This window comes from Puma concolor, chromosome A3, assembly GCF_028749965.1.
Source record: "Puma concolor isolate L17-30 chromosome A3, mPumCon1.1.hap2, whole genome shotgun sequence".
NCBI lineage: Eukaryota > Metazoa > Chordata > Mammalia > Carnivora > Felidae > Puma > Puma concolor.
In genome coordinates this window covers 119,106,545-119,121,863 of record NC_141669.1, presented here as the reverse complement: position 1 = coordinate 119,121,863, position 15,319 = coordinate 119,106,545, and the positions used below count along the sequence as shown (strand labels likewise).

At 54.6% G+C, this 15,319-nt stretch overlaps 1 protein-coding gene across 5 annotated transcripts in view; it reads right to left on the bottom strand.

Annotated features, from left to right (window-relative positions):
• SRC (SRC proto-oncogene, non-receptor tyrosine kinase) overlaps window positions 1-15,319 on the bottom strand; it is a 56,906-nt gene that overhangs the window by 31,185 nt on the left and 10,402 nt on the right. For all 5 annotated transcript variants that reach the window (XM_086702164.1, XM_086702166.1, XM_086702163.1 and 2 more), the window contains exon 2: window positions 2,078-2,148. The gene's annotated coding sequence lies outside the window, so the exon portion shown is untranslated. The remainder of the gene's footprint in view (window positions 1-2,077; window positions 2,149-15,319) is intronic.

Below are 15,319 nucleotides of genomic sequence, written 5' to 3'. Positions count from 1 at the left end.
ACTGGATAGACACATGCAAAAGAAGGAAACTGGACACCTTCCTCAGACCCTACACTAAAAATCAATTCAAAATGGGTCAGGAGGGGAGCCTGGGTGGCTCAGTTAGTTAAATGCCAGACTTCAGCTCAGGTGATAATCTCATGGTTCACGGGTTCGAGCCCTGTGTTGGGCTCTTGCAAGCTCAGAGCGTGGAGCCTGCTTCGGATTCTTTGTCTCCCTCTCTCTCTGCCCCTACCCACCCCCCCCACCATCTCAAAAATAAATAAACATTAAAAAATTTTTTTAATTAAAAAAATTAAAAATGGATTGCAAACCTAAATATGAAAGGTAAAACTGAAAAAATTCTTATAAGAAAATATAGGTATAAATTTTATGACCTTGGTTTCTTAGATATGACACCCAGGGCAGAAGCAACAAAAGAAAAAATGGATAAACTGGACATCATCAAAATTTAAAACCTTTGTGTCCAAAAGGCACCATCAAGGAGATAAAAAGAATTCACAGAATGGGAAAAAATATTTGCAAACCATATAGATGATAAGAGATCTGCATCTAGAATATATAGAGAACTTCTATAACTCAACAACAAAAAGACAAACAATGCAATTAAAAAATGGGCAAAGGATTTGAACGGATATTTCTCCAAAGAAGATCTACAAATGGCCAATAACTGCATGAAAAGATGCTCAATATCATTAATCATTAAGGACATGCAAATCAAAACTACAATGGGCCACCACTTCAAACCCATTAGGAAGGCCATAATTAAAAAGACAGACAACAGCAAGCTTTTGGCAAGGATGTGAAGAAATTAGAAACCTCACACACTGCTGCTAAGACTGTGCAATGGTGTCGCTGTTTTGGAAGACAGCCTGGCATTTCCTCAAAAGGTTAAACACAGAGCTACCATATGATCCAGAAGGTCTGCTCTTAGGTATATACCCAAAGAAAAGAAAACATTCACATGAAAACGTGTACATGAATATTCATAACAGCATTATTCATAATAGCCAAAAAGTGGGAACAACCGTATGTCCATCGGTTGATGAATGGACCAAAAAAATAAAAACGTGGTACTGTACCCAGACAATGGAGTATTATTTGGCAAGAAAAAGGAATGAAGTCCTGATAACATGTTATAACATGGAGGAATCTTGAAGACATGATGCTAAGTGAAAGAAGCCAGACATAAAAGACCATGTATTGTATGATTCCATTTATATAAAAGGTCTAGACTAGGCAAATCTATAGAAACAGGAAGATTTGTTGTTGTCTGGGGCTAGGGAAGAAATGTTTGAGAAGAGTGGGGAGTGACTAATGGGCACACAGTTTCTTTCTGGGGTAATAAAAATGTTCTAGGGGCACCTGGGTGGCTCAGTCAGTTAAGGGTCTAATTCTTGGTTTCAGTTCAGATCATGATCTCACACTTCATGAGTTTGAGCCCTGTGTCGGGCCCTGCACTGCCAGTGCAGAGCCTGCTTGGGATCCTCTCTCTCTCTCTCTCTCTCTCTCTCTCTCTCTCAAAAATGAATAAATAAACTTTAAAACAAGAAAAAAGAAAAAAGTTCTAAAATTCATTGTGGTAATAGTTACACAACTCTGTGAATATACTAAAAGCCATTAAACTGTACATTTTAAATGGGTGAATTGTTTGGTCTGTGAATTATATCTCAATAAAGCTGTGATATTAAAAAAAAAAAAAAGCAAACAAACACTAGCAGAGGCCACTGTTCAACTGTCGGATTGGCCAAGACCCTGAAATTCTATAGCAACCCGCACTGGTGGGGGGGGTCAGAGGGTGTGGTGTGAGGGTGCATGATCATAACCTCTGGCAATCTCCATCAAAATTGCAACCCCACATGCTCCCCGACCCTGCAGTTTGGGATTAATCCTAGAGGAACCCTCGCACATGAATATGAAGTGTATGATGGAGGATATTCATTGCAGAACTGTCTATAATCAGCAAAAGGCTGGAAACAACCAAAATACTCTTTACCCTTTGTACTGTTTGAATTATTTTTTGCTGTGTGTGTGTTAATGGTTTTCCTTTTGTTTTTAAGAAAAAACACAGTCTTACCTGGTTTCAAATCCTGGTGCGCTCTCTCTCATAGCTGGGAAAGTCACTTCACTTCTCTGAGCTTCTGTGATCTGCAAAGGGAGGGATAATAATAATGTCTACCTTCAAGGTTGTTGTGGAGGATGAAATAAGACAACCCTTGCGCAAGGCTCCCCCCTGTGTCTGGTGCCTCGTCCTTGTTGTTTATGAATACGTTACTATGTACACGAGTTGGATGATAACAGGTCTCCATCCACATCTCTGAGCAGAGAGCCTCAGACCAAGTGTGCAGAGCACCAGCAACCCTCTCTGACTGGGAGAAGCCGGGAGAGGCAGCATCTGAGAAGGGACTTCAAGGATGAGGAATTCTACAAGCAGAGATGACTAGGGCCGGTGTTCCTGGCAAAGGGAGCCATTCACACAAAGACCAGGAAATAGGAGAGCCCTGGGTATTCACTCAATCGTCGTGCATTGGTTGGCTTCTTCAACAAAGCTTAGCTGAGCACCTGCTATGCGCCAGGCACTGAAGAGTGAAAGACAAAAGCCAAGTAGCTAGACCAGCCAAAGGAGGAATTATAGAGAGTACAGTGATGGGGACAAGAACGGGCTGAGGCAGAACCTCACCCACATCCAACTGCTCAAGAGAACGGACCAAGAAAAGGAGGCTCAGAGAGGGATAGGGGCTGCCCAAGATCACACAGCACATTCTCAACTTCTGAAAAGAGCCTCTCAGCTCTGCCCTCTCACTTGTCCCACGGGCCCGAAGAAGAAAATGCCCGCGGGGCCCTCCTGACGTGCACTCATCAGAAGGGAGACACAGTGCCATCCAAACTGTGGGCCCCACAAAAAAGGAGGGACAATTGATTCTCCAATGCTAACAACAGCTTGTTAATGGGCAGAGAGACTCCTGTACGTCTCGGGCACCAGGCTAAGTAGGACACCACATGCACGAGTCCAGATGAACCTACTGCGGCCCTGTATGGTCAGCTCCGTTTTGCAGAGGAGAAAACTGAGGCACAGAGAGGTCAAGTTGCTTGCCTAAGGTCACAGCGCTCATAAGAGACAGCATCAGCAAGTAGACTTGAACTGTCTAGGCTCTGCAGCCTCCTGTCCCAGGGCCCACCCCCCAAGGGAGCCACCAGCAGGGCCTAGATCAGCAGTCACAACCCCCCTCAGAAGGGCAAGGTGAGAGCTCTTCTCAGCCAGTCCAGGAGTGTCTCCTGATAACAGTGGCCCAATCAGGGGCAGGATGAATGGGTGGGTGGTGGAGGCTGTGTCAGGAACGTGTTGGCAGGGAGGAGGGAGGAGGGTGGAGGCCGGGGGGGAGGGAAACAGCCCGCTGGCAGCCATCAGTCCTGCCTCTGGAAGGAGGGGACCAGAAAGGCCCCAGCAGGCACCTGCCTGACCCAAGTGGGCTACAGCATCGTGGTTAGGGGGGGCCCTGCTGCAGCCCATGGGAGGACTCTGGGTAAATTGACCGAAGACTCCCTCAGTACCATGGAGATGCCAAGGTCAACCCCAGGTAGTCGCACAGGCAAGTGAGCTAACCACTCAGAGCCCTGAGCACACAGGCCATGCTTAATAAATGGGGCCCTTCCTATTAGGAACATGACTGTTTCCATTATTGCTTAGCTCTCTGGTTCTCACCAGGCCCCATCTATGCAGGGACAGTCAGTCCCCTCTTTTAGAGGAGGGGACAGAGGAAGGCTCAGAGAAGCCAAGTCAGGGCCCAGGACACCATCCAAGACAAAAGAGGGCCAGCTGGGGATCCTGGCTCTCCTGGCCCTGGGCTGTTGTCAGCCCCTCTCTCCAAGGCCACTGGTCCCAGCTGGACTCTTGCAGGTAAGTCCACATAATGGGGACTAAGCAGGGCTCCCTGGCCAGTCATTTTCCATAAGGGGAAATGGAAGCCAGGACAGGGAGAGTGGCTGACCTAAGGCCACACAGCCCAAGAACCACTTACAGAATGAACAACTGACCCCTCTGAGCCTCCAAGGCTGGGTCCCCAACTGATGCCCCCTCCCTCCTCACAACAGCCCCATAGGGCAAGTGCCACAAGCACTGGCCTGTCCCCAGAGGAGGAAGCTGAGGCCGGGGCAGCACGGCGAGGATGCCAGTCCAACGCTCCCATTTCACAGATGGGGGCTGAATTCCTCTCCTGTCTCCCCTACGCACCACCCCCCCTCCATTAGAACAGAAGCTCCCTCCAACCCCCAGGCTGGGATCTTCACCTGATTCCTTTTTTCCTTCACACTCTCAAAGCAATTACCTGTCACACTGGGGTGTTTTTCTACAAGTGGTTTCAGAACATGGAAAGGACCCTGGCTTCAGAGTGGGGGAATATGAACAATGACAGTAGTAACAGCTAGTATTTACTTAGGACCTACTATGTGTCATTCTTAACTGAAGCACAGACAGATTAAATGATGTGACTAAAATCTCACCTCTTAGCAGCCGATTGGCAAGTCCCTTCCTCTCTGAGCTTCTCCCTAAAGGGAAGGACCCAAGGAAGGAACCTATGGCGGGGGTCTTCTTGGTCGGGTCTAGGGCCACCTCGGCTCCCTCTCCAGAACTCCATGCCACCAGCTGCTCCAGTGCAGGCTGGCAGGGTGGAATGGGGCATGCTGATGGCCACACGCTTCCCCCTCACATCCTCCCACCTAGGGTTCACGCTACCCCTTCAAATGCGCCCAAGAGCCCTGAAGTGAGCCATGGCCACACTCATGTCACACATGAGAACATAAAGTCTCCAGGAAGTTGCCCAGCCAGGAAATGGAGACCCAGGTGCCAACCCAGATCTGAGTGATACCAAAGCCCATTCTCTCTCCACTGGACCAATAAGGAGGCAGGCAAGGGAAGGGCAGTCTAGGAGGTTGGCACAGCATGTGCAAAGGCCTTGAGGCAGGAAGGTCAGATGTGCAGGGGGTTATTGAGTGGGAGGTCTGAACTGTGTGGGTCCCAGCTTAACCGGGCCACTGCTGGTCTTTGGCCCAGGCCCGAGGAGGTCTGAAGGAGGCCCCAAGAGGATCTATCCAGCAATCTAGATCGGAAGGTCCTGAAACACTGAGAGGCCATGAAGGTTTTCTCAGGCCCCCGAGGGTGTAGAGAAGGGCAAAGTAAGGTTACTGAGCCTTCATCCCACAGTAACCCTGGCAAAGCACAGTCATCTCGAACTCTAGAGGGCTGGAGGGGCAAGAGGGGGCCTAAACCATGGTGGACTTCCCAGAGGAGGGGACATCTCAGCTGAGGTCTGAAGGCTGGGCAGTGTGTGAAAAGAGGGAGGGGAAGTATGATCCAGGCAGAAGGGACTGCTTGGGAAGGACCGAAGGGAGTGTAAGATCAGTGTAAACCATGTAGCCTCAGTCTCCCCAACAGCAAAATGGGGGGAAAGACAAGCACACAGTGGGTGGCTGCATCTTTCCCACGCCCACTTCCCACCATCCCCCTCCACCAAGGCCTGAGAGGGAGGTCACTGGAAGGGGGCTACTGGTCCTCCTGCCCATTGGAGCCTCCCGGAGCTGGTGAGGGCGGCGGGCTTAGAAGGTCTCACCCACCCTATACCCTACTGTAGCCTCTACCCCAGAGTCGAGGCCAAGCGGCCTTTGCCAGCAGGCGGGCAGGCTCACAGGCCAGGGGGTCACAGCCCTGGTGTCAGGGAGGCTTTGTGAGACATCCCCATTCACAGACCAAGAGCTGAGACTCTGGAGGGGCACCCGGCCCCAGGTCATACGACAAGGCGGGGCCGGCCCCTGGATGAGGGTGTGGGCACTGGGACTGAAGAGAAGATTCTCAAGGCACCAGGCCCAATACAGGCAGGTCTCAGGGACCCACAGCCAGGTACCACCTGGCTGAGAGCGGAAGGCCTCCATCAGAATCACCGTGTGACCTCAGGCAAGTCACACCCCCACCTCGGGGCTCAGTATCTGCACCCGAACAGAGACCCTGGCATGCCAAGGATTCCTTAGCAGATACCATTCCCGATCCCAACCTTCCATCCCCACCCCACCGCCACCCCATGCCACTGAGATAACAAGCCTCTCCGAGGTCATCTCTCCCTGGGCTCCCAGCTGCCCCACCCCCACTGGCTGATGGGTGATGGCTGATGGGCTTGGGGGGACAACTGCCAGCCAGCAGCCTCTGCCCACTGCCTTCAGGGGCTCACAGTGTTCGCTGTTCCCTGCCAGCAACCCTGCCTCTCTGCTCCGGGAACACACAGTGCCCCCCTCCTCCCCACCCACACCCATGCAGGAACTCCCTCCAGGGACACTGGTGGGCAGGAGCACCTGGTGGCCTGGCCCTGCCACACGGTCAGCCCTGAGTTCCACCCCCCTCCTCCAATCTCCAAGCCCACACACAGGTGGCCTGTCCCCGATGTGTGACCTCAGGAAGTCCAGTCCTCCATTTACTGATGCACGACATGATGCCTCTGGCAGACCTCTGAGGGAGAGAGCATCTGAGCCTGAGGCTGGGGACAGTAGTCAGCAAGATGGCTTCGAAGCTCCTACCTGCTGCTCACAGGATCGAGGCCTGCTGCGTTCTTTCCTCCCTACCCCCCGACCCTCCCTTTAACTTGTAATCACCCCCTAGCCTTCAGACTTTGCACATGCTGTCACCTCCCCAAAGCTATACCACCTGCCTCCCTTGAGACTTCACAAACTCCAGTGCAAGGAGGGAGGGAGGGAGGGAAAAAGGGAGGAAGAGCTGAAGGAAGGGAGGGAGGAAGGGAAGGATGAATGGGTCCTACCCAGGGCCCCATACGATGAAGATGTACAGGCCTCGGCCCTGGGTCTGTCGAGTCCCACAGCCTATACCCCGACCACTGCTCTCTCCTGCCCCTGCCTGGCGTGTCCCTGTGGCAGAGCTTCTGACCCCCCTGACTTACACAGGGCCGTGTGCAAGTCTGAGACAACTCCAGGCCCCAAGCCGCACCCGGCACGGGCCCAGGCACAGAACAGGTAGCAGAGGATGTTTGCTGAGTGAGCAAGGAGTGAGGGAAGAGTGAGCCAGGGGCCATCCACAGGCCAAAGCAGCCACAACATGTCTGGTCCCATGTTCGTGGTGCAAACACGCTCGGGGCGGGCAGGCCTCAAACCGGCTCTGCCAGTGTGGCCAGGGAGGGGCAAGGCGCCGCAGGCTTGTACCGGCACCAGCAGAGAGAGGCGGGTGTGCTGCTGGGGACAGGACCTGCAGCCCGGTGAGGGCAAAGCCTAAGCGGACCACAGAGCCCACTAATCCCAGCCCCAGAGAGACAGAACTATTCCAGCCCCTGTAGCTCTGGGGTTTCTTCCCGGGCAGAAAGGGGACCCCTTTCTAGACCCCAGGCCCTGACCTGCCCTGTAGAGTGCAGGATCCCTTCCCGCTAGGATTTGTCTACACCTGTCCACAGCTTAGAAGCCCTAGAGGGAAGGAGAAGGCCCGGAAGCGGGAGGCGCGGGAGCAGGGCAAGGCGGCAGGCCACCTGGTGTAAAACCCTGCTCTGTCCCAAGTTGTTTCATGGCCAGTTTCCCGGTGTGGCAAGTGGTGTTGGGCACGGATCCCGGGGACTTTCAATCCCCTGGTGCTGAGTTATCTAGAAGACATCACTTGGCAACTCCCGCCCTGCCCCCAAAGCCCCGCTTTGTGGGTGGACGTAGCCAGAGGCCAGACTTACACACATGTCCTTACTCCCCACAGAAACAATACAGAAACAATAATAAAAATACCTACTGATTACTGAATGTGTATTGTATGCCAGGCATCAGGCTTGGCACTTGACATGCATTGTTTTATCTGGTCCTCCCAAAGCTGCTGTGAGGGCCAGCCCCCAACAGAGGAAACTGAGGTCCGGCTCACATGGCCAGTGAGAGTCTAGGCTCCTGACCCCACCCCTGACCCTGAGGTCACACTGAGCAGCCTCCATATCCCCAAGACAGTTCAGGGCAGAAAAAAAAAATCTCAGGTACACCCAGAAATCTTTAGCTGGAAGTGGTGGGGGGAGGCAAGGTCCATAGACCCCAAACCCCCAGATCCCCTGAGTCCCGAGAGACCAAACCCCAACCCTGCCCTGCTGTGTAACCCAGGCTATGGAGGTCCCACTCTTGGCCTCAGTTTTCTCATCTGTAAAACGGGTAGGGTCCTGCCAGTTTCACCTAAGGCGTACAGTTGTTTAGAGCCACGGCAACTGGAGGGCTTAGTCCAGTCCTTAGGACAAGGTGAAGAAGCCACTGGGACTCCGTGCCTCCAGATGGGCTGGGCAGAGGGAACAAACATAAACCAGAAGCCACAGTGCTCTGTGGTGGGGACTCAGCCCCTCATCACCAGCAGCCCAAGAGAGGAAAGATGATTCCTCCCGCCCCCATGTAACTCAGTTCCAAGCCCTGTCAGTCCCACCTCCAAACACATCCTGAATCCAAACACACGGCCACCCCCTAGTTCAGGCCCAGCTTCCTCCTCCAAGCTGGCCACCTGGGGGCAGAGAGCCTTTCTGAAATGTCAGTCTGAACCGTCACTCCTACTTAACAGCCTTCACAGCCCCTAACCGACAAAGGACAAAGTCCTCACAGGGGCTTCCAAAACCCTAGAGAGGACTCTAGCAGTCCTACCCCTTTTCATTTATTCTGCCCTTCTCACTCGGTGTGCTGCTCCCCCTCACCCCAAGAACCCAGTAGGCGCCTGCCCTGGGCTTTGCGCCTGCCCTGGGCTTTGCACCTGCTGCCCCCTCTACCCAGAGCACACCACCCCCGGACAGCTACACCCCTCGCTCCTTCACTTCCTTCGGGCGCTTTACTCACACATCACCTGCTCAGGGGGCTTTTCCTAACCACCTGTTCAAATGGCAACACACCCAGACAACTCTGCTCTGTCTTTGAGTCTTGTTTCCAAAGCTGTACCTCCTCGCAGAAGGCCTCTCTGACCTCCCCCAGCTGGATGGAGTGAGGACCTTCAACTTCTCCTTCCTAGCGTGGACCGCAGCTCTGATGCCATAGTGAGGGTACACATCTAACGAGGACAGGGGCCACTTCTGTCTCACTCACGGCTGAATATGCTGCAGTGGGTGTAACATTCAAGAGTTAACAGCTGGGATGCTTGGGCACCGTCCGGCCACTGGCCAAAAGCCTAGGGCCTAGCATGGAGTAGATGCCTGGTAATTACTGAATAGATGGATGGGTGGATGGAAGGATGGACAGATGGATGGATGGATGGGCGGACAGGTGACGACGAACGGATAAGTGAACTGGGCCCACACAGTGGGCTTGGGACTTGCCAGGGATGCCCAGGGCCCTGAGAAGATGGCCCAGAGCAGGCACAGACCCGCCCAAGCTCACCAGCCAGGCTCTGGCCTGAGCAGCTGCAGCCAGCCCAGCCTCTCCTCCTGCACAACCCGACTTTCATTTCCCATCTTCTCTGTCTGAGGAAGCTCCTTCCCTCCGGGGAACTGAGTGAGGAGGAGGGGCAGGCGGCGGCCCTCCGGTCCGAAGAGGGGGGCTCCCGGGCTCCATCTGTCCTACCACAAAGGGGCTTTGTCCTCAGTGCCTGTGCTGAGCCTGGGGCAGACCAGAAGCCACCCCTCAGCCGCCCAGCAGGTCCCACCACCCCTGGTCAGCTGGGCCAATGGCTCCAAAGCCAGACCCCAGGGGCTGGGGTCCCTGAAACCTCATTAAGCCCTAGGAGGGAGGCTCTGGGTGACCTCCGTGTTTGCAGATGAGGAAACTGAGGCTCCGAAGGGCAAAGATACTTGGCCAAGATCTCCCAGGCAGCAGAGAACGAAGCTGGGTTTCAAACCCACACCCATCTGGCACCAGAATCTTTAGTCATGGTTCTCAACTCACCTTGCCTGGAGCACAGACTCTCTGGGTTCAAGAGGGTGGAGGGGCCTTTCTGGAGGTACAAATGGGCACCCATGCCTAGCCCTGCACCCAAGTGGGGAGACCCTTACCCTGGCAAGGTTTACCCAACAAGGGAAGGAGGTCGGGCCCTGAACCCAGAGCCCTTGCCCCACACCCAGTCCATGCCCCAGGCACCTTGGGAATTGGCCAGCCAGGCCCCAACACGTCTCCACCACTTCCTGCCAGGCAGGCTTCTGCAGGGAAAGGATGTATGAGGAGGCAGAGAGGGGACAGAGGCCCCCACCCCCTCCTCACTGCTCCCCCATCAATCCCGTTTGTCTGGCTAGCACCCACCTTCTCTCCAGGGCCACTTCACCAAAGCCACGATGCCAACAGAACGCCCACAGGACAAGTCAGTCCTGCCCAGGAGTCTCTCCTCATGCCTGAGGACAGCATGTAGACCCCCGAGCAGGCCCTCGGGCTCTCCACTGACGGCCACCAGCCGCCTCTCAAGTCAATACCACTGCTCAGGGCTCCGACAAGAGGAGCTGCTCACATCACACCTTCAGGCCCTGGTTCAAGCTGTCAGTTACTACTTCCTCCAGGAAGTCCTTCCTGGCCTGCTCCCTCCAAGGCCCCAACCGGCTCCCACCTTCTGCCCCAGATAGGGGTTCTTGATCCCTATCTGAAACCCCAGCCCCCATGAGCTACCTTCACTCGGCAACAGTAATGGAGCACTGGGGCCCAAGTCTGACCCTTCTCTTTGTCTTCCCTTCACACCTTCAGCGGGAGACCTCAGCAAAGCCTGGCAAGGGTTTGAGGGCTTGCCTGGTCAACCTTCCAACTGCCTTGTACATGACCTATGCCTGCACACGCCAGGCGAGTTCCCACCACCAGAGCTTCGCCCATGCCCTCCCTCACCATTCTTTTTTCCCTCCTGAGCTCCTGCTCACCCTTTAAGACTCAGACCAGGTATCACCTCCTCTAGGAAGCCCTTCTGGCCTTGTCACGGGCTGCCACAGTTCATATGTGCCTACCCTGTGGTAGGACAATGATCAATGTCTGTGTCCAGCTCCACCAGAGCGTTGGCTGCTCCCAGAGCACATCCCTTGGGGTTTCCAGCACCCAGCACAAGCCCTGACACCAGCCGCAGGTAATCAAGAGTCCAGCTGCTAACTCCCTGCCCAGAGAATCCAGGGACAGAGGCCAGGAACAACCCCCAAAGGCAATAATGAGTCCTGTTTTGCCCACGCTGCCCACAGATCTAAGGTATGGGCGGAGCGGGGGAGGGGGGCGGGGGTGCTTTCTGCAAATGGCCAACTGGTAACCAAACCCACGTCGTTTCTAAAACTAGGGCACAGGAGAGAAACGGGAACAGCAGAATTGTCCCCAAATAGAACTGTGGCTCATCTGGTTCCAGGGCCTTCGGGAACACCTGGCAGGGATGGGGGTGGGGATCACAGGTGGCTGCTCCCAAGCCTCCAAAGGCCACGCTACAGTTTGGAGGGCAGGAAGGTCAACATCACCGCAGTCACTGCTGACACCCGGCCTACTTGCCTCAGGTCAGTCCAAAGCCTGGAAGTTGGTGTTCCTCTCCCACTTACCCCCACCTAACTACCGGGTGCTCCCTAAACTGTCCTACCTCTGAGACTTTGCTCACATGGGTCCTCTGCCTGGAATGCTGTGCCTCCTTCCTGCCAGTCAGAAACCTGCCCATCCTTGTAACCATAACCACTAGCTGGGTACTTCCTATAAGCCTGGCACAGGCGGGCATTTGGGGGGAAATGAGCTTATCCAGTCCTCCCAACTGCCCAGCGAAGAAAAGACCCCCGCCCCCATCTCATAGATAAGGAAATTGGGGCTCAATAAGAGAAGCCATTTGCCCAGGGCACGCAGCACAGGAGGCAGATGGAACAGGTGATGTGGAGGGACCTGGGTGTCAGCAGCCACGGTCTGAAGGTCTGGCTGGGCCCGGTTCAGCCTCCTAGACGGGCCGAAGCTTGAGAACTTGGCAAAACTCAGGGACAAAATGCACAGGGCACAGCCCCGCCAGCCCAGATAGAAGAGGAGCCCCTCTCCCCTCTCCCTAGGGTGGCTACTGATGGATACTTTGATGCGATAGAACTATCTCCCCACAACATGCACAAACCCACCGCACAGATGAGAAAACTGAATCCCAGAAGGAAACAGTTGCCCCGTCTGGAAAGTGGGATGTGCCCCAGGAGCTTTCTAGCTGTGACATCCCCCTGTGGCCTGGTGGATGTTACTTCCCTCCTCCAAGTCTCGGTCTTCCTATCTGGAGAATGGGATTGTCAATCCTTTCCTCTTCAAGTTGATCCGAATTATAACAAAATAGCGGCTAACATTTACTGAGGGTGTGCTATGTGCCGGCTTTGCCGAGGACATCAGGCACCTCACTTGATCCTTAGAACAAGCCCGTAACACAGATACTGTCATTAGGCCCATTTTTTCAGGTAGGGAAGCTGAAGCACAGAGAGGTGAACTGACTCACCAAAGTCACAGAGCTTGTGGGTGACAGCAGTTGGAGGTGCAGAAGCCCTGGGGTTGGAGGCAGGCGGCTCCCCAGAGAAGTCTCCTGGCCTCTCTGTCCTGAGAGGAATGCCTAGCAGGGGCTGAGGGAGGGTCAGGGGTCAGACAGGAGGCAAAGAAGGGCCCAGTCTGGATGAGGCAGGGTAGACCCATGGTGTTCATGGGGCCCTGAGTCCAAATCCATGTACTGCGTGACCTTGGGCAAGTCTCTGCTTGTCTGAGACTCGGTTTCCTCTCTGGTGAAACAGGGCCAGAACTGATGCCTTGCAAGACACTGTGAGGACTAGGTATGAGGACGAGGACAAGCACTCGCAACCGAACACGGGCTCAAGCATGTGCTGAGGGAGCCGATGACTTTTGAAGGAACCCCAGGGGCTGGTCACTTTTCCCTCAGGATCACGGTTACATCTGGTTCTCCACTCAGAAGCTGTGGGAACGTGGGCACAATCCGCCCCTTCTCAGCTCTGCCAGCCTTCCAGGCCACGTGACCTTAGACAAGTCACTTCGCCTCTCTGAACCTCCAATTCCTTTCTTGGGGCTCTGAGAGAGGGGTTCTGGCCTCAGGAGATTGGGGGTTCTTGGCAGTGGGGGCGGGGTTCAGTCCCGTCAGCTCAAGCGGAGAGAGCAGCTGGGGTGAGCCTGAGCTTGAGGCCTTAGTTTCCCCATCTGCCTAGCCGTGCTGGGGGGTACTCAAAGGTGACTGTGGAAAGCGCTTTGTAAACTGTAAAGTGCGGCACCCTTGGAGTGATGATTACCGCCTTACTGCCTGAGAGGCAAAAAAGAATCCTATGACTTGCTGTCTAAGGCAGAATGTGTCAGAGCCATGAGGGAGGGCAGAGAGTGGCAGCGGGGTGCAGAGGAGGGAAGAACGGAGTCGGGTGGGGGGACAGAGGGTGGTCACTAGGAACTTTCTGGAGGCAGAGGCATCTTAGCCGCCTCGGCAAGTTTCGAGACGGCAGACCACTGGGCAGCGGGCCCACAGAGGCAAGGCACGGAGGCTGGACAGCTCGGGCATACAGGAAGACAGCCAACGGTTCAGAAAGACTAAGGGGTCACCCGAGTGAAAGGAAAATGTAGGAGTGACCGGGGTGGGGCTGGGAAGAGCTCACCTCCAGAAGCCCTTGCTGTGGAGCCCGGGCCCACCTGGCCTCTCTCTGAGCCACAGCTCCTTCCCCACAGAAAGCACTGGGGCAATAACAGCTCCTGCCTCTCAGGCCAAGCAGACAAAGGGGCAAAGCACCCATGGCTCCATCAATGGTCACCTTCACAGAGAGAGACCCATTCAGTGAGGAGGCCTTCAATGCCAGGGATTAGGACACTGGGAGGCCTTGACACGTCACAGATGGGCAAGTCACAGGTCAGCTGAGGCAGGAGCCGGGCTCAGGGAGGCTAGATGGCGCTGGTGGTTTCCAGTCTACCCAGTCACAAAACTTATCTGTTTCTGGTTAACCATCCCCTCAGCCACGTCCCGTAGGACAAGGCTGCCACAGATACAGGTGCCCAGACTCAGCCCCAGGGATTCCCTGATCAATTGGCCCGCAATTCCCGTCCCGAATTCCCACCTCATCAGGGGATTACCTTCCTAATCACAGAAATATTAAGCACTTACTGTATGCAGGCTCTGTGCCAGAGCAGACACACATTAGCTCATCTGATCCTCACACCCCCTTATCAGAGCTGGCACCGGCCCTGTCGTCCCGTTTCAAAGACAGGGAAACTACGGCTCCAAGCGATTGCTGTCCCACATTCCCACACAGCAAACGGCAGAATCAAGATTCGAACCCAGAACCGAGTGGCTCCAAGAGCCTTGCTACTTCTACTCCCTCTATGCCATGAGCATCCATTGAGCACCCATGAGATGCCAATCCGGGCAGCCGGGGGCCCCCTGCAAGATCCGATACTCCAGATCTGAGTAGAGATCCATCAGCCAGAACCAGAAGCCCCGAAAGTCAGGATCGCCTGCCCCCAGCAACATACCAACCCTAAACCTTGGGAGAGATTTCAGGAGAGCTGGGTGCACACTCCGTGGGAATCAGATGCTACAAGTCACCCAGCCGCCAGAAGCCTGCGCTCACGCTTTACCGTGCTGGGCGACCGTGGCCTCAGCCCTTGGCCCCTCTGAGCCTCAGTTTGCTTTTCTGTGTAACAGGAACAAAAGTTCTGTCCAGGCCAGGCTGGGGCAAAGGATAGAATGGGCCACCTTGCTATGACCTGGCTGGAGAGGGCACAACATGAGGACATCCACATCAGATACACTGAAAGACGGGGCAGCAAATCCGGGCAGGCCAGGAGAAGGCAATCAGGTCTGCCGAGGCCTAGTTTTCTGACACCATCCGAACTTGACTTCCACTCCTAGCACCAGGAGTCCATCTCTCTGTTGGCCTCGCAGCCCAGTGGGTCTGAGGACTCGCAGGACTCATTCCCGCAGTCTCAAACAGCCTACATGCACGCTAAGAAGACTCAGTCATGCCTGCCCTGGAGAACTCCCTGGCCAGGATCCCCATCACAGAGCCTCAGAGAGGGAAAAGTTCTCACTGCACAGAGGAGGAAACTGAGGACCGGGGCAGGAGGGAACTTGGCCAAGATCATCTGCTTCTCCTCTCCTTTAGCTCCTCATTTTATTCTGGAACTCCTCTGGTTAGTCTATGGGGAGGAGAGGAACTGAGGCCCAGGTTAGAGAGGAGTCACTTGTTCAAAGTCCTATAGCAAGGAGGGGGAGAAATGGGGGGTTTTGCTTCCAGCTCTGGGATCCTCCCCAGTCATCTGTCCCTGGACTCCTCCCCACCCAGGCTGTCCTGTGGGAAGGGGCAGGCTGGCTGAGTCGGGAGAGCCCTGGATCAAAAGGCAAGAGATGTGCATTTTTCTCCCAGCTTGGATAATATGTCCTGGGTCTTTCTGGCCTCAATTC